The 27865-nt window shown below is 44.8% G+C and overlaps 1 pseudogene; it reads left to right on the top strand.

Annotated features, from left to right (window-relative positions):
- Nucleotides 1-23115, top strand: part of LOC137537177 (zinc finger protein 585A-like) — a 51818-nt pseudogene extending 28703 nt beyond the window's left edge.
- Nucleotides 23116-27865: the final 4750 nt, after the last annotated feature.

Raw genomic sequence — 27865 nt, forward strand, 5'->3', positions numbered from 1 at the left:
CCTGCACTGAAGCGATGGTGATTGACAATTAAGGGGTAATGGAAACTTTCAAGAAATGAATCTCTGGTTAGTTTTCAGGGAAGGGAGTCCCTTGTTTCGAATTTGACTTCGAATCTGTTTCGATTATGACTTTGAGTCTTTCGATTATGACTTCGAGTCTTTCGATTATGACTTTCAGTATGTTGCGATTATGACTTTCAGTATGTTGCGATTAGTGTTGGGCGAACAGTGTTCGCCACTGTTCGGGTTCTGCAGAACATCACCCTGTTCGGGTGATGTTCGAGTTTGGCCGAACACCTGATGGTGTTCGGCCAAACTGTTCGGCCATATGGCCGAACTAAGAGCGCATGGCCGAACGTTACCCGAACGTTCGACTAGCGCTGTGATTGGCCGAACGGGTCACGTGTAGTGTTGGGCGAACATCTAGATGTTCGGGCCGAACATGGCCGCGATGTTCGGGTGTTCGAGCCGAACTCCGAACATAATGGAAGTCAATGGGGACCCGAACTTTCGTGCTTTGTAAAGCCTCCTTACATGCTACATACCCCAAATTTACAGGGTATGTGCACATTGGGAGTGGGTACAAGAGGAAAAAAAATTTAGCAAAAAGAGCTTATAGTTTTTGAGAAAATCGATTTTAAAGTTTCAAAGGGAAAACTGTCTTTTAAATGCGGGAAATGTCTGTTTTCTTTGCACAGGTAACATGCTTTTTGTCGGCATGCAGTCATAAATGCAATACATATAAGAGGTTCCAGGAAAAGGGACCGGTAACGCTAACCCATCAGCAGCACACGTGATGAAACAGGAGGAGGGTGGCGCAGGAGGAGAAGGCCACGCTTTGAGACACAACAACCCAGGCCTTGCATGAGGACAAGAAGCGTGTGGATAGCAATTTGCATTTTGTCACCATGCAGTCATAAATGTAATACAGATGAGAGGTTCAATAAACAGGAACCGGAAACGCTAACCCATCACAGATGTTCATTGTTCATGTTACTTGGTTGGGGTCCGGGAGTGTTGCGTAGTCGTTTCCAATCCAGGATTGATTCATTTTAATTTGAGTCAGACGGTCTGCATTTTCTGTGGAGAGGCGGATACGCCGATCTGTGACGATGCCTCCGGCAGCACTGAAACAGCGTTCCGACATAACGCTGGCTGCCGGCCAAGCCAGCACCTCTATTGCGTACATTGCCAGTTTGTGCCAGGTGTCTAGCTTCGATACCCAATAGTTGAAGGGTGCAGATGGATTGTTCAACACAGCTATGCCATCTGACATGTAGTCCTTGACCATCTTCTCCAGGCAATCGGTGTTGGAGGTGGATCTGCACGCTTGCTGTTCTGTGTGCTGCTGCATGGGTGTCAGAAAATTTTCCCACTCCAAGGACACTGCCGATACCATTCCCTTTTGGGCACTAGCTGCGGCTTGTGTTGTTTGCTGCCCTCCTGGTCGTCCTGGGTTTGCGGAAGTCAGTCTGTCGGCGTACAACTGGCTAGAGGAGGGGGAGGATGTCAATCTCCTCTCTAAAGTCTCCACAAGGGCCTGCTGGTATTCTTCCATTTTGACCTGTCTGACTCTTTCTTCAAGCAGTTTTGGAACATTGTGTTTGTACCGTGGATCCAGAAGGGTATAAACCCAGTAATTGGTGTTGTCCAGAATGCGCACAATGCGTGGGTCGCATTCAATGCAGTCCTAGGCCGAAGAGGTCATAGCCTAGGGTCACAAAAACCTGTTTATTTGGGCAATTTCAATGGTAGTGATGCTGACGTACATAAATCTCAGCCATGGCCGTTAGCAACATCTGAATTTCACGAAATGTCTCATGCAGGTAGAAGACATATTGTTAGACTTGGATTCCAAAGATGGGGTCCCTACATCTCTGCAAACCAGAGTTACAGGGGTCCAAAATTGGTAAAATCCCCCATAGGCTTTTGTGACCCTAGGCTATGACCTCTTCGGCCTAGGGGCCCGAAACTCACCAGTCATGTTCCCCCTAAGGGTCCCTACAATGCTAGAAAATTTGCCACTGCTGAGCAATTGCCCATTGAAAAGATGTGAGATTTTGGAAAGTAAAATAGGGAGGCAATGAAAGCCTATGGGGGATTTTACCAATTTTGGACCCCTGTAACTCTGGTTTGCAGAGATGTAGGGACCCCATCTTTGGAATCCAAGTTTAACAATATGTCTTCTACCTGCATGAGACATTTCGTGAAATTCAGACGTTGCTAACGGCCATGGCTGAGATTTATGTACGTCAGCATCACTACCATTGAAATTGCCCAAATAAACAGGTTTTTGTGACCCTAGGCTATGACCTCTTCGGCCTAGGACTGCATTGAACGCGACCCACGCATTGTGCACATTCTGGACAACACCAATTACTGGGTTTATACCCTTCTGGATCCACGGTACAAACACAATGTTCCAATACTGCTTAAAGAAAGAGTCAGACAGGTCAAAATGGAAGAATACCAGCAGGCCCTTGTGGAGACTTTAGAGAGGAGATTGACATCCTCCCCTCCTCTAGCCAGTTGTACGCCGACAGACTGACTTCCGCAAACCCAGGACGACCAGGAGGGCAGCAAACAACACAAGCCGCAGCTAATGCCCAAAAGGGAATGGTATCGGCAGTGTCCTTGGAGTGGGAAAATTTTCTGACACCCATGCAGCAGCCCACAAAACAGCAAGCGTGCAGATCCACCTCCAACACCGATCGCCTGGAGAAGATGGTCAAGGACTACATGTCAGATGGCATAGCTGTGTTGAACAATCTATCTGCACCCTTCAACTATTGGGTATCGAAGCTAGACACCTGGCACAAACTGGCAATGTACGCAATAGAGGTGCTGGCTTGGCCGGCAGCCAGCGTTATGTCGGAACGCTGTTTCAGTGCTGCCGGAGGCATCGTCACAGATCGGCGTATCCGCCTCTCCACAGAAAATGCAGACCGTCTGACTCAAATTAAAATGAATCAATCCTGGATTGGAAACGACTACGCAACACTCCCGGACCCCAACCAAGTAACATGAACAATGAACATCTGTGATGGGTTAGCGTTTCCGGTACCTGTTTATTGAACCTCTCATCTGTATTACATTTATGACTGCATGGCGACAAAATGCAAATTGCTATCCGCACGCTTCTTGTCCTCATGCAAGGCCTGGGTTGTTGTGTCTCAAAGCGTGGCCTTCTCCTCCTGCGCCACCCTCCTCCTGTTCCATCACGTGTGCTGCTGCTGGGTTAGCGTTACCGGTCCCTTTTCCTGGAACCTCTTATATGTATTACATTTATGACTGCATGCCGACAAAAAGCATGTTACCTGTGCAAAGAAAACAGACATTTCCCGCATTTAAAAGACAGTTTTCCCTTTGAAACTTTAAAATCGATTTTCTCAAAAACTATAAACTCTTTTTGCTAAAAAATTTTTTCCTCTTGTAGCCACTCCCAATGTGCACATACCCTGTAAATTTGGGGTATGTAGCATGTAAGGAGGCTTTACAAAGCACGAAAGTTCGGGTCCCCATTGACTTCCATTATGTTCGGAGTTCGGCGCGAACACCCGAACATCGCGGCCATGTTCGGCGAACGTTCGCGAACCCGAACATCTAGGTGTTCGCCCAACACTAGTTGCAATTATGACTTTCAGTATGTTGCGATTATGACTTTCAGTATGTTGCGATTATGACTTTGTCTCTTTCGATTATGACTTTGTCTCTTTCGATTATGACTTTCTCTTTCGATTATGACTTTGTCTCTCTTCGATTATGACTTCCAGTCTTTCGATTATGACTTCCAGTCTTTCGATTATGACTTCCAGTCTTTCGATTATGACTTCCAGTCTTTCGATTATGACTTCCAGTCTTTCGATTATGACTTTGTCTTTCGATTACGACTTTCAGTCTTTCGATTATGACTTTCCAGTCTTTCGATTATGACTTTCAGTCTTTCGATTACGACTTTCAGTATTTCGATTACGACTTTCAGTCTTTCGATTACGACTTTCAGTCTTTCGATTTGACTTTGTCTGTTTTGATTTTGACTTCGAGCCTCTTTCGAATTGGTCTGCAAACCTGTTTCGAATTGGTCTGATATACAGGCCGGCACTTTACCTATGCTGGCTGTGGAGATTGAAAATCTTGAGAGAGGATATAAGGGGATGCAGAGCAGAGGGTTTCGAGATGCTGGAATCTTAGAAATGTATGCAGTAAGATTATAATGGATATTGACAATCCTGCTCTGAGGGCCAGTGCGGTTGTGTGGCAGAATTGTTCTGCATGGGAATTTACTGCCCATAAGGTTCTGTGGACCTATGCATAGTACGGTGTCTTTTTGGCAGAGTAGTGCTCCAGGGTTGTGGCCCTCCCTAGTTATGTCTTTTCAGACTACTTGTTTATCTCTCCAGTGTCCCGTATGACGGCTAGAGAATGTTACAGTTAGACTTACCGGTAACTGTATTTCTAGACGTCATACGGGACACCGACCCACCTCTATTCCTGTCGCACTCTCTTACGGCTATTGGATTGGGGGTTTATGGGTTACACTTCTTTTGAGGTGTCTTTTATTTCCTCTTCTCTTCTCTGTGTTTTAGTTGGAAGTTACTTTCATTACACTGAGGAGCCAGGGGAGGGTGGGGGCTATTAATACTCTTTTTACTCTTTCAGGTGGTTTCCACTAATTGGATGGGCGGAGCCACATCTCCAGTGTCCCGTATGACGTCTAGAAATACAGTTACCGGTAAGTCTAACTGTAACATTCTCCTCTTTCCAATGATATATAAATGGTTGCCCTATGCCTTTTAGTTTTCAATATTTTCGCGATCGAAATCGCGGCCACAGCAAATTCGATCGCGAAAATAGCAAAAACTAAAAGGCGTAGGGTGGCAGTTTATCTATCATTGGAAAGAGGAGAAAGAGAGCTTCAAAATGATATGCATCTTTCCATAGATACAGTATATTGTATTACACAGGACGACTTTTCTCCAAAGTCGGCAGCTCGATTCAGCACAATGCAATGAAATATAAGGAACCCAGGGGGATACAATTACAAACATCATGTTGGTAGGTGTGAGGATGTAATTAATTAGTTGTGGGTATGCTTAAAGGCATACCCACAGGCACTGCTCGGAGTCCCTTTAAGGGCTCTGCCTCTGACACAGGAGACCAGGGTTTGAATCTTGGCTCTGCCTGTTCAGTAAGCAAGCACCTATTCAGTAGGAGACCTTAGGCAAGTCTCTCTAACACTGCTACTGCCTATAGGGCGCGTCCTAGTGGTTGCAGCTCTGGCGCTTTGAGTCTGCCAGGAGAAAAGCACGATATAAATGTTATTTGTCTTGTCTTGTCTTGTCAAATGATGCCGTGCGCTGCTGATTGTCTTCAGAGCCAGGCTCTCCTCCTAGGTCCCCTTCCTGCTACTGTGCGCTCTGCCGCTGCCCACTCCTCCCTCCCTTCCCACAGAGAACCACAGCTGCAGCAAGAATGATAGCAGCAGATGGCAAATGCTCACTCACCTATTCATGATCCAAGCGATAGAGATCCCGTCATCTGAAACCCATCTGTCTTTTCTACAGTGCAGCCGCTCGCTCTGAACTTCCTGATTCTCAGATCAGACAGGAAGTAGGTAGTAGTAATAGTAGAAGTAACAGAGCAGCAGCACTCTAGAGGAGAAAGATGGGCTCCGGATGACGGGACCTCTATTGCTTGGATCACAATAGGTGAATGTGAGTCATCTGGTGCTGTCATTCTCCCCCGCTGCGGCTGCCTTCTCTTCTGGACTATCGTATTCACTGGGATGAAGGCTGCATGTTGGCTGTCTAATTTGGGAGGAAATCTGTTATTCGGTGGTGGGGGTGGTTATGTAATTCTGTCTGGGGAACAGCTTCCGGTTTGGCGGTGTCCAGAGCTTTCTGCTATTGCCAGGCTGGAGATACAGGGGGAAAGTGCTGCTGCTGTGATATCTGGCACCCTCTTCAGAGGGGTGCCCCAGCCCTTGAGTGCAAATGTCCCAGCCATTCATCTCTCACTCTGCATTTTGCCGCTGCTATTCCCTGCATTGTGCACCCACATAGGAAAGTGCGCTGTTGCCCATAGCAACCAGTAGCTCGGCTGCCCCGGTGTGTGTGGCATGTTGCTGTGCAGCTGCATCTTCTGATTCTATTACGACATGATGGGGGGCCCAAATCAGTTACTTTGCTTAGGGCCCCATTTAGCCTTAATCCGGCTCTGCCCACAACACAGGTCTGCTGGGGTTTCCAGCAGTGTGGATGACTGGCCAGCCTGCCGACTGACGAGCTCAGGCCTCCGCCCAGCAACGCGTTTCAGGCCGGGGGCGTTTCTTCAGGGTGTAACACACTCCCCCAGTATGAGTCATTTTATGCTGAAGTCTCGGTACATACCCCTGATATCCACTCAATAGCGCTATACTAGTAAGTGGCAGCTTAAAAATCATCTTGTATGTATATATATATATATATATATATATATATATATATATATATATATATATATATATATATATATATATATATATATATATATATATATATATATATATATATATATATATATATATATTGGTGTGAAAAACTATTTGCCCCCTTCCTGATTTCTTATTCTTTTGCATGTTTGTCACACTTAAATGTTTCTGCTCATCAAAAACCGTTAACCATTAGTTAAAGATAACATAATTGAACACAAAATGCAGTTTTAAATGATGGTTTTTATTATTTAGTGAGAAAAAAAACCTCAAAACCTACATGGCCCTGTGTGAAAAAGAAATTGCCCCCTGAACCTAATAACTGGTTGGACCACCCTTAGCAGCAATAACTGCAATCAAGCATTTGCGATAACTTGCAACAAGTCTTTTACAGCGCTCTAGAGGAATTTTGGCCCACTCATCTTTGCAGAATTGTTGTAATTCAGCTTTATTTGAGGGTTTTCTAGCAGTAACTGCCTTTTTAAGGTCATGCCACAACATCTCAATAGGATTCAGGTCAGGGCTTTGACTAGGCCACTCCAAAGTCTTCATTTTGTTTTTCTTCAGCCATTCAAAGGTGGATTTTCTGGTGTCTTTTGGGTCATTGTCCTGCTGCAGCACCCAAGATCGCTTCAGCTTGAGTTGACGAACAGATGGCCGGACATTCTCCTTCAGGATATTTTGGTAGACAGTAGAATTCATGGTTCCATCTATCACAGCAAGCCTTCCAGGTCCTGAAGCAGCAAAACAACCCCAGACCATCACACTACCACCACCATATTTTACTGTTGGTATGATGTTATTTTGCTGAAATGCTGTGTTACTTCTACGACAGATTTAACAGGACACGCACCTTCCAAAAAGTTCAACTTTTGTCTCGGCGGTCCACAAGGTATTTTCCCACAAGTCTTGGCAATCATTGAGATTTTTTTAGCAAAATTGAGACGAGCCTTAATGTTCTTTTTGCTTAAAAGTGGTTTGCGCCTTGGATATCTGCCATGCAGGCCGTTTTCGCCCAGTCTCTTTCTTATGGTGGAGTTGTGAACACTGACCTTAATTGAGGCAAGTGAGGCCTGCAGTTCTTTAGATGTTGTCCTGGGGCCTTTTGTGGCCTCTCGGATGAGTTTTCTCTGCGCTCTTGGGGTAATTTTGGTCGGCCGGCCACTCCTGGGAAGGTTCATCACTGTTCCATGTTTTTGCCATTTGTGGATAATGGCTCTCACTGTGGTTCGCTGGAGTCCCAAAGCTTTAGACATGGCTTTATAACCTTTACCAGACTGATAGATCTCAATTACAGTACTTTTGTTCTCATTTGTTCCTGAATTTCTTTGGATCTTGGTATGATGTCTAGCTTTTGAGGTGCTTTTGGTCTACTTCTCTGTGTCAGATAGCTCCTATTTAAGTGATTTCTTGATTGAAACAGGTGTGGCAGTAATCAGGCCTGGGGGTGACTACAGAAATTGAACTCAGGTGTGATAAACCACAGTTAAGTTATTTTTTAACAAGGAGGGCAATCACTTTTTTACACAGGGCCATGTTGGTTTTGAGTTTTTTTTCCCTCACTAAATAATAAAAACCATCATTTAAAACTGCATTTTGTGTTCAATTATGTTATCTTTGACTAATAGTTAACGGTTTTTGATGAGCAGAAACATTTAAGTTTGACAAACATGCAAAAGAATAAGAAATCAGGAAGGGGGCAAATAGTTTTTCACACCACTGTATATATATATATATATGACAGTCCATATTCTCATCATTAGTCTTTGGCAAATTGGAATAAGTTCTAAGTCATATATATCATATCTAAGGACATCTCCTTCATATAAGTTAGGGTGGAAGGTTTTGAGCAGAAGATCTTAAAGTGACAGTCACATCCTCACCTGCAATTCTGCTTACATCACCCCAGGTGCTATATTTACATGAAATAGCTCTCTATCTCCATTATCTCTCTCCCTTACTATACTTAAAGCACCTAAAGATGTCTAATCACACATATGCATTCATACGTAAGAAGGCTCTAAGGTCTAACTCTCTATTTAGGCCATGTGGATATAATGTATTAAAGCGGAATATAACCCTGCATTTCAACTTTGCTTTAAAACATTATTTACAGCATATTATATGCAAAAAGCATTTTTTTTTTACTAGACCAGCATTGGAAGGGTTAAACACAGAGGTTTTAAGTTCCGTGCAGACATTCAGATGGTTACATTCTATTTAGTTAGTGTGTAACTGTTTATCAATAGATACATCTCTTTGGCTGTCCTCCAAGCTCCTTCTCAGTGAGAGAGATGAGTCATAATAAACACATATTTGTAAACAAAAAGTATCTAACTCAAGTTCGGATTCGGTTGCAGAAATCTCTAGGGACTTTAAAGCCCTGTGTAACCCTTCCAATGCTGGTCTAGTAAAAAAAAAAATGCTGGTTGCATATAATATACTGTAAATAATGTTTTAGAGCAAAGTTGAAATGCAGGGTTATATTCCGCTTTAAGTTTATATATCCACATGGCCTCTTTACAATATAGGACCTCATCATAGTCCCCACGTCTATTGGAAATATTTAATTTATATATGCCTTCCACTTTAGTGCCATCCAAGCAAGGCGTTTTTGTTTGCAAGTGGAACCAAACTAATCAATTATCTATCAATGCTGATCTGCTAGTTTATGATTATCATCTGTGAGGAAATGCGGAAAAGCCGCCGCGTGTGCTATCAGCAAGGCCGCTAATTCCGCGTCCAGCACAGCGGTTTGCATGCGGAGACGGACGCTTAGCACCACGAGAGAACGCGGAAAGGCCACCGCATGTATTGACAGCAAGGCGGCGGTTTCCGCATACAACGCAGCGGTTTGTACGCGGCAGCGTGCAGTTGGTGTGGCTGGGTCTGTTGGTTCACACAGGCATGGAGAGCTACGCGCGCGCGTGCCAGAACTCAGGACCTTTATGCTAGCAGGGGATGTGTCAGCTGATCAGGGCGATCAGCTGACTCCTGCTGCACTTCTGATTAGCTGAGTGGCTCGAGCGGGGCGGCAGAGTACAGCAACTATATATGCTGCTTGCTTGCCAGTTGCTGGTTGTCTGCCATTGCTAACACTTACGTGAAGGCACTCAGACCTTAGTCAGATCCCACAGTGTGTTAGAACCAGGTGGACCTGGGAATTCACACTGAGCCAGATTACTTTTGCATACTTATTGCTGTGTTATACTCTAGCATAGTTCCAGGGTGTTGAGATCACGGCCCTCACACCCCAGACTAGGAATACTGTATATCATCTGTGTTATTCTCTAGTATAGTTCCAGGGTGTTGAGATCACGGCCCTCACACCCCAGACTAGGAATACTGTATATCATCTGTGTATTCTCTAGCATAGTCCCAGGGTGTTGAGATCACGGCCCTCACACCCAGACTAGGGACTTGTGTTATCGTGCTGTTATACTTCAGTCTAGTTCCAGGGTGTTGATGACCACAGACCTCATACCCAGACTAGGGAACTTGTATGATCTTTGTGTTATATTCCAGACTAGTTCCAGGGTGCTGAGGCTACGGACCTCGCATCCAAGACTAGGGAATTGTACTATATTTGTGTTTACGTTAGCCCAGTTCAGGGCAGGACCTTTCATATAAGCAGCAGGGCTTCCTGCAACCCAGCCTGGGTCCTTCTCCTAGGGGTCCACAGGCTACAGGAATATTACCCACAGTCAGGGGTGAGTTCCTCAAGAGTCTTAGACCATCAGCTCCTCTGGTGGTCTCCACTCAAAGTTGTTACTGTTGCACCAAACACTTACACACTCAGGTGTCTAGAGGTTAGACGTGTCTGATTATTGGCGATTCTGCAGATCCTCAATAATCAGGTACATCTGTATTCTTGGGGATACTGCAGATCGCCAAGGATCAGATTCTTTCTGGTTTCTGACACCGATCGTTACATCATCATAGGGAGTCAGGGAGTGTGTATGTGCTGTATGTGCTTTGTGGATGTCGGTATCCCTGCCGGCCAGGAATTTGTTTGTGACAGGCTCTGCAATACACATGGTTTGTCGTTTTAAATGTCTGTCTGAAATTTTATCTAATTTTGATACAATAAATTGATTAATTCTTGTTATTACACGTTATGACGATTATATTGATTAATACAGAATCCTCTCTTTACCTGTTTTAGTTCCTCGTCCTCTCCTTTACCGGACTTGGAGGATTGGGTGGCTCAGGTAGAGTTAGTGTGGTCACAAGTACAAGCTAACTTACAACAGGCAGTAGATCGCCAAAAAACTTATGCTGATGAGAAACGATCACCTGAATTTGAGTTTTTCCCTGGGGACTTGGTATGGGTCTCCACTCAAAACATTCCACCGCGTCAACCGTCCCATAAATTGGGACCTAGGTACATTGGTCCTTACCCCATTGTGGAAAAAATTAGTAATGTGGCATATCGGGAAGTTACCTTCCTCTAACAGAGGAGTCAGAACTTTTCATGTGTCACTTTTGAAACCTGCAGTTCATATACTAACCTCTACTGATCCTCCACCGCCTGTGGAAATAGATGGAGAAATTGTGTATGACTATGAAGTCAAGAAGACTCTGTAGTAAAAAAAAAAGTTTTGGAAGGATCATCATTTTAATAATGTCAACTCTTCCTATGACATTAAAACATGGCTGATCCCATGTTTGGAGTTTCATGATCATATTTAATATTGTTCTTCTCTTCTCTTCCCTTTTGCTTGTTCATACAGATTCACAGATTCGTGACTGAGATACACATGTGTGTGTGTATATATATATATATATATATATATATATATATAATGTGTGTGTATGCATGTCTGTAAATGGCATCCAAATGGCAGCTTTACATGTCCAGTCTGTGGAATAATAATAATATCAACAACAACAAGAATGGTGATTTCACAAAGACTGCAGTTAGTCTATTCCCCACTAGATGGCGATCATACACACAGGAAATGATGTAGAAGGAAGAGAAGTTGCAAGAGGTGGAGAGAAGACATGGCTGGAAGAGGTAATTGTGTGATTTTTGCTATATATTGGGCAGAGCAGAGGTCGGGGTGGACATACTTTTTATACATTGAGCACAGGGACGGATCGGGGGGGGGGGGGGGGCAGGCGGGTCTCTTGCCCCAGGCGCAGTTTGTTGAATTCTTAAAAAGGCAGCAAAATTTGGATGGGGAATGGCAGTTTAGGTGCCAAAAACCTGACCTTTAGGCGCCAAAACCTGACCTTTAGGCGCCAAAACTGGATGGGGAATGGCAGTTTAGGCGCCAAAACCTGACCTTTAGGCGCCAAAACCTGACCTTGCCCCAGGCGCAACTTGGTCTAGATCCGTCCCTGATTGAGCAGAGTAGTGGTCGGAGTGGACATACTTGTTATATATCGGGTATAGCAGAGGTCGGGTGGACATACTTGTTATATATCGGGCAGGGCAGAGGTCAGGGTGGACATACTTGTTATATATCCGGCAGGGCAGAGGTCAGGGTGGACATACTTGTTATATATTGGGCAGAGCAGAGGTCGGGGTGGACATACTTGTTATATATTGGGCAGAGCAGAGGTCGGGGTGGACATACTTGTTATATATTGGGCAGAGCAGAGGTTGGGTGGACATACTTGTTATATATCGGGCAGAGCAGAGGTCGGGGTGGACATACTTGTTATATATTGGGCAGAGCAGAGGTCTGGGTGCACATACTTGTTATATATTGGGCAGAGCAGAGGTTGGGGTGGACATACTCGTTATATATTGAGCAGAGGTCGGGGTGGACATACTCGTTATATATTGAGCAGAGTTCGGGGTGGACATACTTGTTATATATTGGGCAGAGCAGAGGTCGGGGTGGACATACGTGTTATATATTGGGCAGAGCAGAGGTCGGGGTGGACATACTTGTTATATATTGGGCAGAGCAGAGGTCGGGGTGGACATACGTGTTATATATTGGGCAGAGCAGAGGTCGGGGTGGACATACTTGTTATATATTGGGCAGAGCAGAGGTCGGGGTGGACATACGTGTTATATATTGGGCAGAGCAGAGGTCGGGGTGGTCATACTTGTTATATATTGGGCAGAGCAGAGGTCGGGGTGGACATACGTGTTATATATTGGGTAGAGCAGAGGTCGGGGTGGTCATACTTGTTATATATTGGGCAGAGCAAAGGTCGGGGTGGACATACTTGTTATATATTGGACAGAGCAGAGGTCGGGGTGGACATACTTGTTATATATTGGGCAGAGCAGAGGTTGGGTGGACATACTTGTTATATATCGGGCAGAGCAGAGGTCGGGGTGGACATACTTGTTATATATTGGGCAGAGCAGAGGTCTGGGTGCACATACTTGTTATATATTGGGCAGAGCAGAGGTTGGGGTGGACATACTCGTTATATATTGAGCAGAGGTCGGGGTGGACATACTTGTTATATATTGGGCAGAGCAGAGGTCGGGGTGGACATACATGTTATATATTGGGCAGAGCAGAGGTCGGGGTGGTCATACTTGTTATATATTGGGCAGAGCAGAGGTCGGGTGGACATACGTGTTATATATTGGGTAGAGCAGAGGTCGGGGTGGTCATACTTGTTATATATTGGGCAGAGCAAAGGTCGGGGTGGACATACTTGTTATATATTGGGCAGAGCAGAGGTCGTGGTGGACATACTTGTTATATATTGGGCAGGGCAGAGGTCAGGGTGGACATACTTGTTATATATTGGGCAGGGCAGAGGTCGGGGTGGACATACTTGTTATATATTGGGCAGAGCAGAGGTCGGGATGGACATGTTATATATTGGGCAGAGCAGAGGTCAGGGTGGACATACTTTGTTACAGAGGAGGTCAGTGTGGAGCTGTGACTGGCTGATCTTGTATGCCATGGAATAATGAGCCCATAAGATCCTCGTGGAGCAGCTACCAGCTCCAGCTTGTGGCTCACACAAATGCACACTCTCTGTATTACCTTATCTCTGGATTTCTATTACTTCTTATGCTAGAAATCATGCCTCTAAATACACCTGTTATAATCGGTGTTTATTACTGCAGTCTCCGGAGTTTTTATGTCCCGCATTGGGAGAGGTTGGAGTCTGCACAAACATGATGGCTGGTGGGTCACAGCTAGGGGGTGGAGCCAGATAACAAGGGGCGTGGCTGACAGGACAGGCAGAGGAGATGGAGGCTGCAGCTGGAGAGGGGTTGGGTGGCCTCTGCTGCTTTGGTCCTGGTATTGGCACTGCCCCAGCTGGGAGGTTTGTTGCTATGGCTCTTGGAGGGTTTCGGGTCAGTAGGTGATGAACAGGTGGGCTCAGGTATGGTCAGGATATGGAGCTGCAGTCCCATCTGTCTAGTTCATCAGGTGTCAGAGCCATAAGTAATGATAATTTATAGCTAATTAGCTGCAGGCCTCTGCTCCTATCTTCCTCTGTCTCCAGCTGTTCTCTCCTCACATCCTCATCCATCTACCGCTGCCAGCACTGCTGTAACCTCCCAGGAATGTGTGCATGGAGAGGAGGAGAGAAGCACCAGATGATGAGCAAGGCACACTGGGAGAGAGGACTATGGTACTGAATGTGCAGGATACCACATCTTATGGGATATTATCATCCCTAGCAAATTATGTTATTTTCTGTGTTCTGTTCATTACTGCTAATATCTTACTGCTATAATTTGCTATCCTTTTCAGAACTGAGATCAGAGCTCAAACAACAAGAGATGTGAGGAGTGATCAGCTGACTACAGAAGAGAATGACCTAATCAGAACAGGCAAAGAGGAAGAAGAGACATATGTGAGGAGTAATCAGCAGTTTATAAAGGAGATTGACATGCTGGGGACAATTAAAAAGGAACAAGAAGAGACGTATGTGAGGAGTGCTCAGCAATCTATGCAGGAGGGTGACATGATGGGGACAATTAAAAAGGAACAAGAAGAGACGTATGTGAGGAGTGCTCAGCAATCTATGCAGGAGGGTGACATGATGGGGACAATTAAAAAGGAAGAAGAGACATATGTGAGTAGTGATCAGCAGTCTATGCAGGAGGGTGACATGATGGGGACAATTAAAAAGGAAGAAGAGACATATGTGAGTAGTGATCAGCAGTCTATGGAGCAGGGTGACATGATGAGGACAAATAAGGAGGAAGAAGAGACGTATGTGAGGGGTAAACAGCAGTCTATGGAGGAGAGTGACATCATGAGGACATGTAAAGAGGAAGAAGAGACATATGTGAGGAGTGATCAGCGGTCTGCAGAGGAGGGTGACATCATGAGGACAGCTATAGATGAGGAGCAAATAGTGGGTAAAACAGGTGAGTAATCAACATTCAGTATTGAATTTGTTTAGTTATTATGACTGTGTTACTGCTCACAGACTGGCCATGTTAGGGGTTATGTGATGTACTCATGTTAGATTTGTCTCATCTAAACCTATCATTCTTGATTGTATTTGGTGACAGCTTACTAACAATAACAGTACAGACACCCTGATTGCTTTGGATGCCCTGTTCTGTTTATTCACACATAGGGTTTCCAGCCTGTAATCAGCTGATAATGGTCACTGTACATTACTGTACACATATTGGTCGCAGTAGGAGTGATTAGTGTTACTGGCCTGTAATAAGCTGATAATGGTCACTGCACATTACTGTACACAGATTGGTCACAGCAGGGGGTGACTTAGTGTTACCTGCCTGTAATAAGCTGATTATGGTCACTGCACATTACTGTACACAGAATGGTCACAGTAGGGGTGACTTAGTGTTACTGGCCTGTAATAAGCTGACAATGGTCACTGCACATTACTGTACACAGATTGGTCACAGCAGGGGGTGACTTAGTGTTACCTGCCTGTAATAAGCTGATTATGGTCACTGCACATTACTGTACACAGAATGGTCACAGTAGGGGTGACTTAGTGTTACTGGCCTGTAATAAGCTGACAATGGTCACTGCACATTACTGTACACAGATTGGTCACAGCAGGGGGTGACTTAGTGTTACCTGCCTGTAGTAAGCTGATTATGGTCACTGCACATTACTGTACACAGAATGGTCACAGTAGGGGTGACTTAGTGTTACTGGCCTGTAATAAGCTGATAATGGTCACTGCACATTACTGTACACAGATTGGTCACAATAGGGGGTGACTTAGTGTTACCGGCCTGTAATAAGCTGATAATGGTCACTGTACATTACTGTACACAGACTGGTCACAGTAGGGGTGACTTAGTGTTACTGGCCTGTAATAAGCTGAAAATGGTCACTGTACATTACTGTACACAGATTGGTCACAGTCACCTCTGCCCCACATAAGCTCTCAACTGTCCTGTTACCTCTTTCCCCCTCCATTAGACCTGTTACATTAATGGGTGCTAGAATATTTTCCCATGCCCCCCTCATTCCATATCTCTTCTCAGCTCATCACCTCTGCCCCAAGTGCTTGGAGTCCTCTTAAAGAGAATCTGTATTGTTAAAATCGCACAAAAGTAAACATACCAGTGCGTTGGGGGACATCTCCTATTCCCCTCTGACACAATTTCGCCGCTCCTCGCCGCATTAAAAGTGGTTAAAAACAGTTTTTAAAAGTTTGTTTATAAACAAACAAAATGGCCACCAAAACAGGAAGTAGGTTGATGTACAGTATGTCCACACATAGAAAATACATCCATACACAAGCAGGCTATATACAGCCTTCCTTTTGAATCTCAAGAGATCATTTGTGTGTTTCTTTCCCCCTGTTCTCATGCACTGAAGTTTCAGGCTGCTCGTTTCTTCCTGCAAACAGCTTTGCCCTTGTTTGTAATTCCTCAGTATGTGAAAGCCCAGCCAGCTCAGAGGACGATTTATCCAGCTTGTAAAAGATAAGAGAGAAGAGAGAAGCTGCTCTAATCCTAAATAACACACAGGCAGTGTGCATAGAGGGGCCTGGAAGGGGGAGTTCATAGCAGAACCACAACACTGAAGAACTTGACAGCCTTCCAGACACAGGCCGACAAGTCTGACAGGGGAAAGATACATTGATTTATTACAGAGACAGTGATAGTATAAAGTGCTGCAGTAAGCCAGATGACATTAGAATAGCTTTTTGAACTTGTAGGATGATAAAAAATAGGATGCAATTTTTGTTACGGAGTCTCTTTAAGATCTGTACGCAAGGTAGGCTGATGTCAGATAGACACAGAAACCTGGCACTTTATTAGGCAGGATGGCCATCTTGAGGCAGGGAGCATGCTTATCTGAATCATGTGCCTTGTGCTGCACATAGCAGAACACACACTGCCGCACTATCCAGTATAGACAATGGCCCACTCGGGAATTGCATGTCATTCACATATTTCCCATGATTATGAGTCAGGCAGCTTTTTGTTTTTTTATGCACAATGTGCACATTCCTGATTCCAATGTATTTCACTGCATCCTAAAATCACAAATGAACACAGAAAATGTGATGACAGAGCACCGCAAACCCGGCAAAATCATGACAAGTGTGCTCCCTGAAGTCTCTAGAAGGGTGTAAGCTGGGGGTGTTCTTTAAGACGCACGGCCACTTGTGCTGCAGACAAATCATGGCAAGTGTGCTCCCTGCCTGAGTCTCTAGAAGGGTGTAAGCTGGGGGGTGTTCTGTGAGACGCATGGCCACTTGCGCTGCAGACAATTAATGACAAGTGTGCTCCCTGCCTGAGTCTCTAGAAGGGTGTAAGCTGTGTGTGTGTGTGTTTAGGGGGGGGGGGGGGGGGGGGGTTCTGTAAGACACACGGCCACTTGTGCTGCAGACAAATCATGACAAGTGTGCTCCCTGCCTGAGTCTCTAGAAGGGTCTAAGCTGGGGGGTGTTCTGTAAGGTGCACGGCCACTTGTGCTGCAGACAAATCATGACAAGTGTGCTCCCTGCATGAGTCTCTAGAAGGGTGTAAGCTGGGGGGAGTTTTGTAAGACGCATGGCCGATTGTGCTGCAGACATATCATGACAAGTGTGCTCCCTGCCTGAGTCTCTAGAAGAGTGTAAGCTGGGGGGTGTTCTGTAAGATGCACGGCCACTTGTGCTGCTGACAAATCATGACAAGTGTGTTCCCTGCCTGAATCCCTAGAAGGGTGTAAGCTGGGGGGTGTTCTGTAAGATGCACGGCCACTTGTGCTGCTGACAAATCATGACAAGTGTGTTCCCTGCCTGAATCCCTAGAAGGGTGTAAGCTGGGGGTGTTCTGTAAGATGCACGGCCACTTGTGCTGCAGACAAATCATGACAAGTGTGCTCCCTGCCTGAGTCTCTAGAAGGGTGTAAGCTGGGGGGTGTTCTGTAAGATGCACGGCCACTTGTGCTGCAGACAAATCATGACAAGTGTGCTCCCTGCCTGAGTCTCTAGAAGGGTGTAAGCTGGGGGGTGTTCTGTAAGATGCACGGCCACTTGTGCTGCAGACATATCATGACAAGTGTGCTCCCTGCCTGAGTCTCTAGAAGAGTGTAAGCTGGGGGGTGTTCTGTAAGATGCACGGCCACTTGTGCTGCTGACAAGGCAGCCATATACTTAGGCCCTTATTACTGTGTCACAATGTATAACTTGTGTGTGTCATGTATGAGATATTCAGGCAGGGATCACACTTGGGGGAAGTGCAGGCATTTTGCCATGATGATAAATCGCATGAGAAAACACAAGTAATACTTTTCTATTGATATTTATGGACAAGTGTTAAAATGTATGTTTTTCTGCATGCAGGAAATAATGGCTTTGTGTTTTCTGCACTCCGCATGCAATTCCTGTGTTTACATCCTACGGCGCCATAAAGGAGATTTGTGATCCCTGGCCTCTGATTGGCCGGGGATCGCCGGCATCTGATAGGCTGGAGCCTATCTATCCATCCTGTACCGCCCATAGTAAAGAGGGGAGGGAGGGAAAGAGAGGGAGGCGGAATATCGCTGCGGAGGGGGGGCTTTGAGGAGCTCCCCCCGCAAGGCACAAGCAGGCGGCGGCAATCAGACCCCCCCCCCCCTGCAGGACATCCCCCTAGTGGGAAAAAAAGGGAATTCTGATTGCCCTGCCTATTACCCAATCTGTGCTGCGGGCTGAAGAGCCCACGCAGCACAGATCAATCAAAACTGGCCTGATCCTTATGTGGTTGAATGACAACTGAAGTAAGAGGTATATGGAGGCTGACATTTATTTCCCTTTAAACAATACCAGTTACCTGGCAGCCCTGATAGTCTATTTGGCTGCAGTAGTGTCTGAATAACACCAGAAACAAGCATGCAGCTGATCTTGTCAGACCTGACAATAATGTCAGAAACATGTGATCTGTATATGATAGTTCAGGGTTTATGGCTAATGCTGGGTACACACTATGCGATTTTATGCGATTTTATGGTCGATTTACTGCCAGATCGATTATTTCCAACATGTCCGATTTGCTTTCCGATCTATTTCCGAGGATTTTCCGATCAATTTCCGTTAACATTAATAGGAAATCGATCGGAAAATGCTCGGAAATCGATCGGAAAGGAAATTGGGCATCTTGGAAATAATCGATCTGACAGTAAATCGACCATAAAATCTCATAGTGTGTACCCAGCATAAGAGGCAAAGGATCAGCATGACTGCCAGGCAACTGGTATTGTTTAAGAGGAAGTAAATATGGCAGCCTCCATATCCCTCTCACTTCAGCTGTCCTTTAACTAAAAAACGAAAGTATATTTGTTTGGTCAGTATGGACTGAGCATGTGCAGATATGATGTCAAATGCATACCTCTCAATTTCCAGAGCCAGACAAAAGGGACACTATGACCCACCCTTGCCACATCTTTAGCTATGCCCCTTGACCAATTTGGCATGCTAGGTGTCCCTTATACAATTCCTTGTTTTTTTACAGCTTGTACTGGTCCCCCCCCTCCCCCACAGTTTCCCTGGTGGTGATGGGCTTCCTCTCCCTCCCCAGAGCTTCCACATTGGTGGTGTTAGTGCCCCCCTCCTGTGCTCCCCCCACCCAGCAGTCTATATGCAGAGTATTGCTCAGTGGAAGCCTTGAATCTCTCAACCCTCCATCGCTGTGAATCCTCCAGTCACTGCTCCCTCTAGTGTCCGGCATCTCAGTCTCCTCATATCATCACACAACGCACACAGAGATGCCGGGCACTAGAGGAAACTTGTTTCAGTTTCCCTGCTTGTGTCACTCTGGAGGTAAGCCACCTCCTCTGCCTTCATTTTATTGGTTTTATACATTGTCTCCTCCTCACCAGGAGGGCTCGGGCTCCAGCTTGGGCCATCAGGCCTGTCCCACCAACTATAGCTTTATCAGGAGTGTGACCAAGACCTAGAGGAAGCCCTGGGGAGCCGAGTGGAGACAGATTTCTCCACATGCCTATATGGCTGGTGCCCTAAAAAGCAGCCTTATTTTGTGAGTTTCCCTTCACACTCCACAAATCACCAGCTCAGCATTAATACTACACAATCTGGGCTCCCTTTGTCTCTGTATATTTTATAAGGTGATGAACATCTTATCTCTCAGATGAGGATACAGCGGTAATAAGAATGTGTAAGTGACACCACATTGCTCTACAAACATAACACAGATTTCTTGTTATAAGTACATATAGGTCTGTTGTCACAGGAGTAACACTTTGCTTCCATTGGCTTCAATTCATCAAGCAGTACCGCATTCGGTATTGCTGAAATCAGCTGACTTTACCGAGGACTTAGGAAAATGTCAATTCATCAAGGCTGTTACCGCATGAAAAGCTGAAGTTACCGAGCAGTGAGGTTAATTACCAACTCGTGCGGTAAATACCCCAACACATGTCAGTAAATGTCAGTTCATCAAGGTTACAGCAGGCGGTAAAACACAGAATCATATGCGGTAATTATCTCCGGCCCTCCTCTGTCAGTAACCAGCTTCCAATGCCTTCCGTGTGGCTGTCCCCATGTTTGAAGCCATTGGCTAAGGCTGTCCGATAACAAAAACCAAGTCGTTAGACTTGTGTGTGCCAATTCATCAATATTTTCAAACATGTGGGAGATGTTCGGTAATTTACCAAAGAGGTAACAGCAGTTCTGTGTTGTTACCGCTGTTCTCCGTGCAGTGAGGGCATTACTACAGAGAAGAGGCATCCCCGACATCCCTATAGATGTGCATGTTATACTGCCTCTGCTTGCTCTGAATCTGCTCTGAATCTGTCCCATTAGTTTTAACATTCTATTTACCTTGCCACAGCTTAGATGAACTGCCAAGAAACATTACACATGCCCTCTTTAGGTCATTTCCCCAGCAGCTCCCACTAGCATCTCTGCATATTCAAACAGGCACTCAAGGGGTTACACTACCGAAGGGTGCCTGGAAAACATCTTTTGTTCTTTTCTCTCTGCTCACTGCCTGGGGGAATTTAAAAGCTCGTTCCACCCGAGAAGCCTGCGTGACCTATCAGCGGCACTTGCAGGAGGCGGGGGCTCTTTCTATTGGCTGCCTGCTCTTGTCAATCATGGGGATTTTCACGTGGAAGGCATTGGAAGCTGGTTACCGACAGGAGAGCTGGAGGTAATCACTGCACATGATTCTGTGTTTTACCGAATGCTGTAACGTTGATGAATTGACATTTACTGACGTGTTGAGTTGTTTACCGCACAAGTCGGTAATTTACCTCAATGCTCGGTAATTTCAGCTTTTCATGCGGTAACATCCTTCATGAATTGGTAAAGTCAGCTGTTTTCAGCATTACCGAATGCGATAATGCTTGATGGATTGAAACCATTGCCTTGTCAAGCTCTGCAACGTACTGCTTTCCATGTGTGGCCAATGCTATAACTATAAAGAGTTTCATTGACATGCAAATAACTCTGACTGCAGTGCAATTGTAATGCAAACTGTATGCATTTAATCACATTTATCAGCATTTGTTTGGCTGAATTCCAAGCTACATAAAATTGGCATGCAGGGTAAAGTTATAGTCATGCGATTGGCCACCTGTAATGATCACAACCTTCTACAGTTCTTTGTCAGGCTGATAACTAGTGATGGGCAGTGACATGCCAATAGCTCTGAGATGGTTATGCATAGTTATGCTGCTGCTGCATTTAGTCATCTGTAATCTGCATAAGCTTTGCCTCAACTTGGAATTCTCAGCAGCTCACTGACCATCATTAATGATAATTGTTCCTCCCCTCAGAATTCTCTAACAGGAAGTGATGATGTTTCTCTATTTGCAGGGTGGAGTCCCGGCATCAGGAACTCCTCAGAGACTCGTCTATCTGTATCCACAGACTGTACAACGGATGGTGATGTCACTGGACAACAGTCTCCTGCAGATATCCTGGTTACCTCAAATATTCCCCCAGACTCACCTCACCTGTCTAACCCTGAGGAGCCTCATACCCAGCACATCTCTCCCCCTGCTGGAGGGTCTTATTCCTGTTCCTGGTGTGGGAAATGTTTTGTTTGGGAACTATATCTTATCAGACATGAGAGATATCACATTGGAGAGAAGTCTCATTCATGTGCTGAGTGTGGGAAATGTTTTGGGCGTAAATCAAGCCTTGTCATACATGAGAGATCTCACACTGGTGAAAAGCCCTATCCATGTAATGAGTGTGGGAAAAGTTTTGCACAGAAAGCACATCTTCTCACACATGAGAGATCCCACACTGGTGAGAAGCCCTATGCGTGTGCTGAGTGTCGGAAATGTTTTACACAGAAATCATATCTTGTCCAACATGAGAGGTCTCACACTGGTGAGAAGCCTTATTCTTGTACTGAGTGTGGGAAATGTTTTAGACGTAAATCAATCCTTGTCACACATAAGAGATTACACACTGGTGAGAAGCCCTTTTCATGTGCTGAGTGTGGGAAATATTTTTTGCAGAAATCAGAGCTCATTAGTCATGAGAGATCTCACACTGGTGAGAAGCCCTACTCATGTGCTGAGTGTGGGAAATGTTTTAGGTTTAAATTCAGCCTTGACACACATGAGAGAGCTCACACCGGTGAGAAGCCCTATTCATGTGCCGAGTGTGGGAAATGTTTTAGATTTAAATTAAGCCTTGTTAGACATGAGATATCTCACACTGGTGAGAAGCCCTATTCATGTGCTGAGTGTGGGAAATGTTTTGCACAGAAATCACAGCTTGTTGTACATGAGAGATCTCACACTGGTGAGAAGCCATATTCCTGTACTGAGTGTGGGAAATGTTTTGCACAGAAATCACATCTTCTCACACATGAGAAAAAACACACAAAATGTCCTGTTTTCAGGTGCTGAGTGTGGGAAATGTCAGTGTAAGTCACCGCTTATTAGACACGCGTTGGAAATGTCTTGGTTAAAAGTGTTCTGATACACTTTGTTTTTTGTTTTTTTTTTGCACAAGGAAGCTTAATTACACAGCATCCTGAGGATGTTTTCATGTTACTCAGTGTATTGGTTTGTAAAGCATTAAAGTCCCTGAACGTAGGTAACATTGATGAGATAAATATGGGCACATATAGTACTAAGCCTAGTTAGAACTTTTCTGTGTTAACTTTTTATATTTTTCATTGGAAGGGTCTATGCAAATGTGGAAGGATCTGCAGCTGCATGTAGCCACGCCTCTCCTGGAGAGTGAATATAAGCCTTAACACTTTTATCTGGTTTATCAAACACCTCTGATAATAAAAAGGTATGGAAAGTGAATTATTTGTTTGTTTTTTTCTTTTCTGTGGATACTGAATGAGACATATTTTATGTCACACTGATATGGATGCTTTGTACAATTCATATTCAGAATTGAACTCCCTTAAATTTAGAAGGAGAGTGTGTGACTCCAGGAAAGTGCTATATAACATTGTTATTTACCTACTATAAGCTGCAGATGTGGGAATATTAGAAGCTCCCATTTATCCAGACCGAGCTGAGGAAAGGAGATTTCCCTCTCTGTATTTTTGTTTTTACAGTCATAAGAAATATTATGTAAACCTCTCTTATTTGTTTTGTTTGCGTGCATCATTGGCTGAGCTTTTGCAGAGGCTTGAAACTGTGAAAAAATTGCAATAAAATTAAAGTCGAAATAATAAATGTAACCCTTTTTCCTGAATAAGTAGATTCCTATTTGTGCCCCTTTAGATTGGTTTTGTACCCCAGCTCTCATGGGTGCCGTTGCCATGTAGCAGGAAGCTAGCTCAGCCAGAGGCATTGTGGGTATTTGTATTATTATGTCAGCCTGGTGGGAAAGTATGGGGAGAATTAGCAGTGGAGGAGAGAGAATTGCTGCTTGTCACCAGAGATTAGGGCTGTACGATATACCGTTTCAAAATCAAAATCGCGATGTGGAGCACGACGATTACAAAATTGTGAAGGTGGCAATTTTTGTAACGTGTATATTTTTCTGCTACCCGCCGCGTTCCACGCGTAGCATTGAGCTGCAACTCACCTTCCGCGATCCCCCACAGCTTCTTCCTCTCCCAGGCGTCAGTCGCGTTTGTAACAGCGTCCCTTGTGATGACATAACCCCATGTCATTACAGGAAGCGCTGGTACCAATGTGCTAGATGGCAGGAAGAGGAAGAAGGAAGAAGATGAAAGCTGTCGGTGTAGTCCCAGAAGGTAAGTTGTTACTATGCCCACTCTCTCCCGCAGCTACATCTATGCTGCCTGGCTACCTACACTGGAGACACGTACCTAGCTAACCTATACTGGGGGCAGCTATAGTGGCTACCTACAGTGCTGTCCATAATTATTCATACCCCTGGCAAATTTTGACTTAAAGTTATTTTTATTCAACCAGCAAGTAATTTTTGTGACGGGAAATAACATACGTGTTTCCCAAAAGATAATAAGACTATGTACAACAAGCATTATTGTGGAAAAAAAACAAACCCATTTTTCAGCTTTTATCTACATTTGAGCAAAAATTGTCCAGTCCAAAATTATTTATACCCTTCACAATCTGTGGGAAAATCCAAAGTTCTGTACCATTCCAAATAGCCCAAGCTGTTCTAAAGCATCCTAATTACCCTGATTAATTGGGAACACCTGTTTTAATCAACTCAACAGGTGAAAAACAGCAGCTCTCTGCAGTTGGTTTGTGGACAGTCATGGCTAAGACAAAGGAGCTCAGTGAGGACCTGCGGTTGCGCATTGTGGCTGCTCACAAGTCAGGAAAGGACTACAAGGTCATTTCTAAATGTTTTCAAGTTCCAGTGGCTACAGTGCAAAGTATTATTAAAAAATACAAAATGTTCCACACTGTGGAAATTCTCAGAGGACGTGGTCAGAAGCCAAAAGTGACACCTGTGCTGGCCAGGCAGCTAGTGAGAGAGGTGAAAAAGAATCCAATGATCACCACCAAGGCCATCCTGGTGAATCTGGGCTCTGCTGGTGGCAATGTCTCAAGGCAGACAATCCAACGGACACTGCACACTGCTGGGTTCCACAGATGCAGACCAAGGAGGACGCCACTTCTCCAGATAAGGCACACAAAATTTCGCTTGGCCTTTGCAAATGCTCATCTGGACAAAGAAGAAGACTTCGGGTATTCTGCGTTATGGTCAGATGAAACAAAAATTGAATTGTTTGGTTACATTAATGTTTCCTTCATTTGGCGTAAAAAAGGAGAAGCCTTCAACCCGAAGAACACCATCCCTTCTGTCAAACGTGGTGGTGGGAACCTTGTGCTTTGGGGGTGTTTTTCAGAACATGGCCCAGGGAACCTAATCACAGTAAACTACACCATGAAAACAGAGCTATACATGAGGATTCTCAATGACAACATCAGGCAGTCTGCAGAGAAACTTGCCCTTGGGCACCGGTGGACATTTCAGCATGACAATGACTCAAAGCGCACAGCAAAAGTGGTGAAGAAACCTTAACGTTTTGGAGTGGCCCAGGCAGAGTCCTGACTTGAATTGAATTGAGAATCTGTGGAGGGAGCTAAAGATCAGGGTAATGCCAAGAAGACCCTCCAACCTGAAAGATATGGAGCTATTTGCTAAAGATGAATGGGAAAAAATACCTGTAGAGACATGCAGAAAGCTGTTCTGCAATTATAGGAAGTGTTTGATTGCTGTAATAGCCAATAAAGGCTTTTCTATTGATTATTGAGAATGGTATGAATAATTTTGGTCTGAACACTTTTTACTCAAATGTAAATAAAAGCTGAGAAGGGTTTTTTTCCCCCACAATAATTCCTCTTGTTAAATCCTTAAACAGAGAAGCACGTGATCGGCACTAGATGCTTGGACTGACAAGCCTAAACGGGGGTATAGTGGATCCTCCTGTGCCTCCAGACCCAGATCAATTAGGCAGGCAATAAGAAAGAAAAATGTCCGGGCACCAGCAGTTGCAATGCACTCCACCACTTTAATTACATCCCCATCACCAACAGATACAGGCAAAAAGACAAGGCCTAACAGCCGTTTCACAACACTAGTTGCTTCCTCAGAGACCAATAGAACCAATATTGGTCTCTGAGGAAGCAACTAGTGTTGTGAAACGGCTGTTAGGCCTTGTCTTTTTGCCTGTATCTGTTGGTGATGGGGATGTAATTAAAGTGGTGGAGTGCATTGCAACTGCTGGTGCCCGGACATTTTTCTTTCTTATTGCCTGCATAATTCCTCTTGTACATTGTCTTTTGGGAGACACCTATGTCATTTCCTGTCAAAAAATTACTTACTGATATGGTCACCTTGGGTGGACAGATTTTTGTAAGAGGTTTGCAGGAGCGTCTTATAACAGATTGATTATGTTGTTAACTATTCTTTCTCCCCCTGATGACTTTTGTGAGCATTATAGGCCACTGGAACCGGGAACTGTTAGATACTTTTGGCTGATCTATACGCACCATTGTAATTGCTGTTATGATAATGACATGATTATTACTCACAGATTTGGCTTCACTCTGTAGTTGATCAATGACTGATACCAAAATTGGAAATGAAAACTATTGCTTACTGAAATACGCTGTATGTACAAGAAGTTTTCCAATAAAAGTTTTATTGTTGAAAAAAAAAAATGACTTACTGGTTGAATAAAAGTAACTTTAAGTCAAAATTTGCCAGGGGTATGAATAATTATAAGCAGCAATGTATACTGGAGGCACCTACCTGGCTACACCATACTGGGGGCATTGTGAATTTAGTGCCAAAGCTTAATTTGAAGAAAATCTTGAAACATTTGAAACTGCAAATTTTGACAGAAAAAAAAATCGCAATTTCAATTTTTTCCTAAAATCGTGCAGGCCTACCAGATCTCTGGGCATGTGCAGAAGAGTAGAGTGGGGCCGAACCTCCGATTTTAGGTTCGCGAACCGGGTTCGCGAACTTCCGCGTAAGGTTCGGTTCAAGTAAAAGTTCGCGAACCGCAATAGACTTCAATGGGGATGCGAACTTTGAAAAAAAAAAAATTATTCTGGCCACAAAAGTGATGGAAAAGATGTTTCAAGGGGTCTAACACCTGGACCCCCAGGTGGAGGAGTGGGATACATGCCAAAAGTCCCCTGGAAAAATCTGGATTTGACGCAAAGCAGCGTTTTAAGGGCAGAAATCACATTGAATGCTAAATGACAGGCCTAAAGTGCTTTAAAACATCTTGCATGTGTATACATCAATCAGGTAGTGTAATTAAGGTACTGCTTCACACTGACACACCAAACTCACCGTGTAACGCACCGCAAACAGCTGTTTGTGTAGTGACGGCCGTGCTGGACTGGTGCGCACCATGGCGAGAGTGCAGTGGCGGGTCCACTGAACAGGAATACAGTGGCGGGTTCACTGAACAGAACAGGTATGCAGTGGCAGGTTCACTGAACAGGTATGCAGTGGTGGGTTCACTGAACAGAACAGGTATACAGTGTCAGGTTCACTGAACAGAACAGGTATGCAGTGGCGGGTTCACTGAACAGGTATGCAGTGGTGGGTTCACTGAACAGAACAGGTATACAGTGACAGGTTCACTGAACAGAACATGTATGCAGTGGCGGGTTCACTGAACAGAACAGGTATGCAGTGGTGGGTTCACAGAACAGGTATGCAGTGGCAGGTTCACTGAACAGGTATGCAGTGGTGGGTTCACTGAACAGGTATGCAGTGGTGGGTTCACAGTACAGGTATGCAGTGGTGGGTTCACAGAACAGGTATGCAGTGGCAGGTTCACTGAACAGGTATGCAGTGGTGGGTTCACTGAACAGGTATGCAGTGGTGGGTTCACAGTACAGGTATGCAGTGGTGGGTTCACAGAACAGGTATGCAGTGGCAGGTTCACTGAACAGGTATGCAGTGGTGGGTTCACTGAACAGGTATGCAGGTATCCAGTGGGCTCACTGAACAGAACAGGTATGGTGGGCTCACTGAACAGAACAGGTATGCAGCCAGGAACAAGCTAAGCCTAACTAATCTTTCCCTATGAGAGGCAGTCTGAAGCAGCTCGCCCTACTCTCACTAACGCAGGCA

Source organism: Hyperolius riggenbachi, chromosome 10, assembly GCF_040937935.1.
Source record: "Hyperolius riggenbachi isolate aHypRig1 chromosome 10, aHypRig1.pri, whole genome shotgun sequence".
Classification (NCBI taxonomy): domain Eukaryota; kingdom Metazoa; phylum Chordata; class Amphibia; order Anura; family Hyperoliidae; genus Hyperolius; species Hyperolius riggenbachi.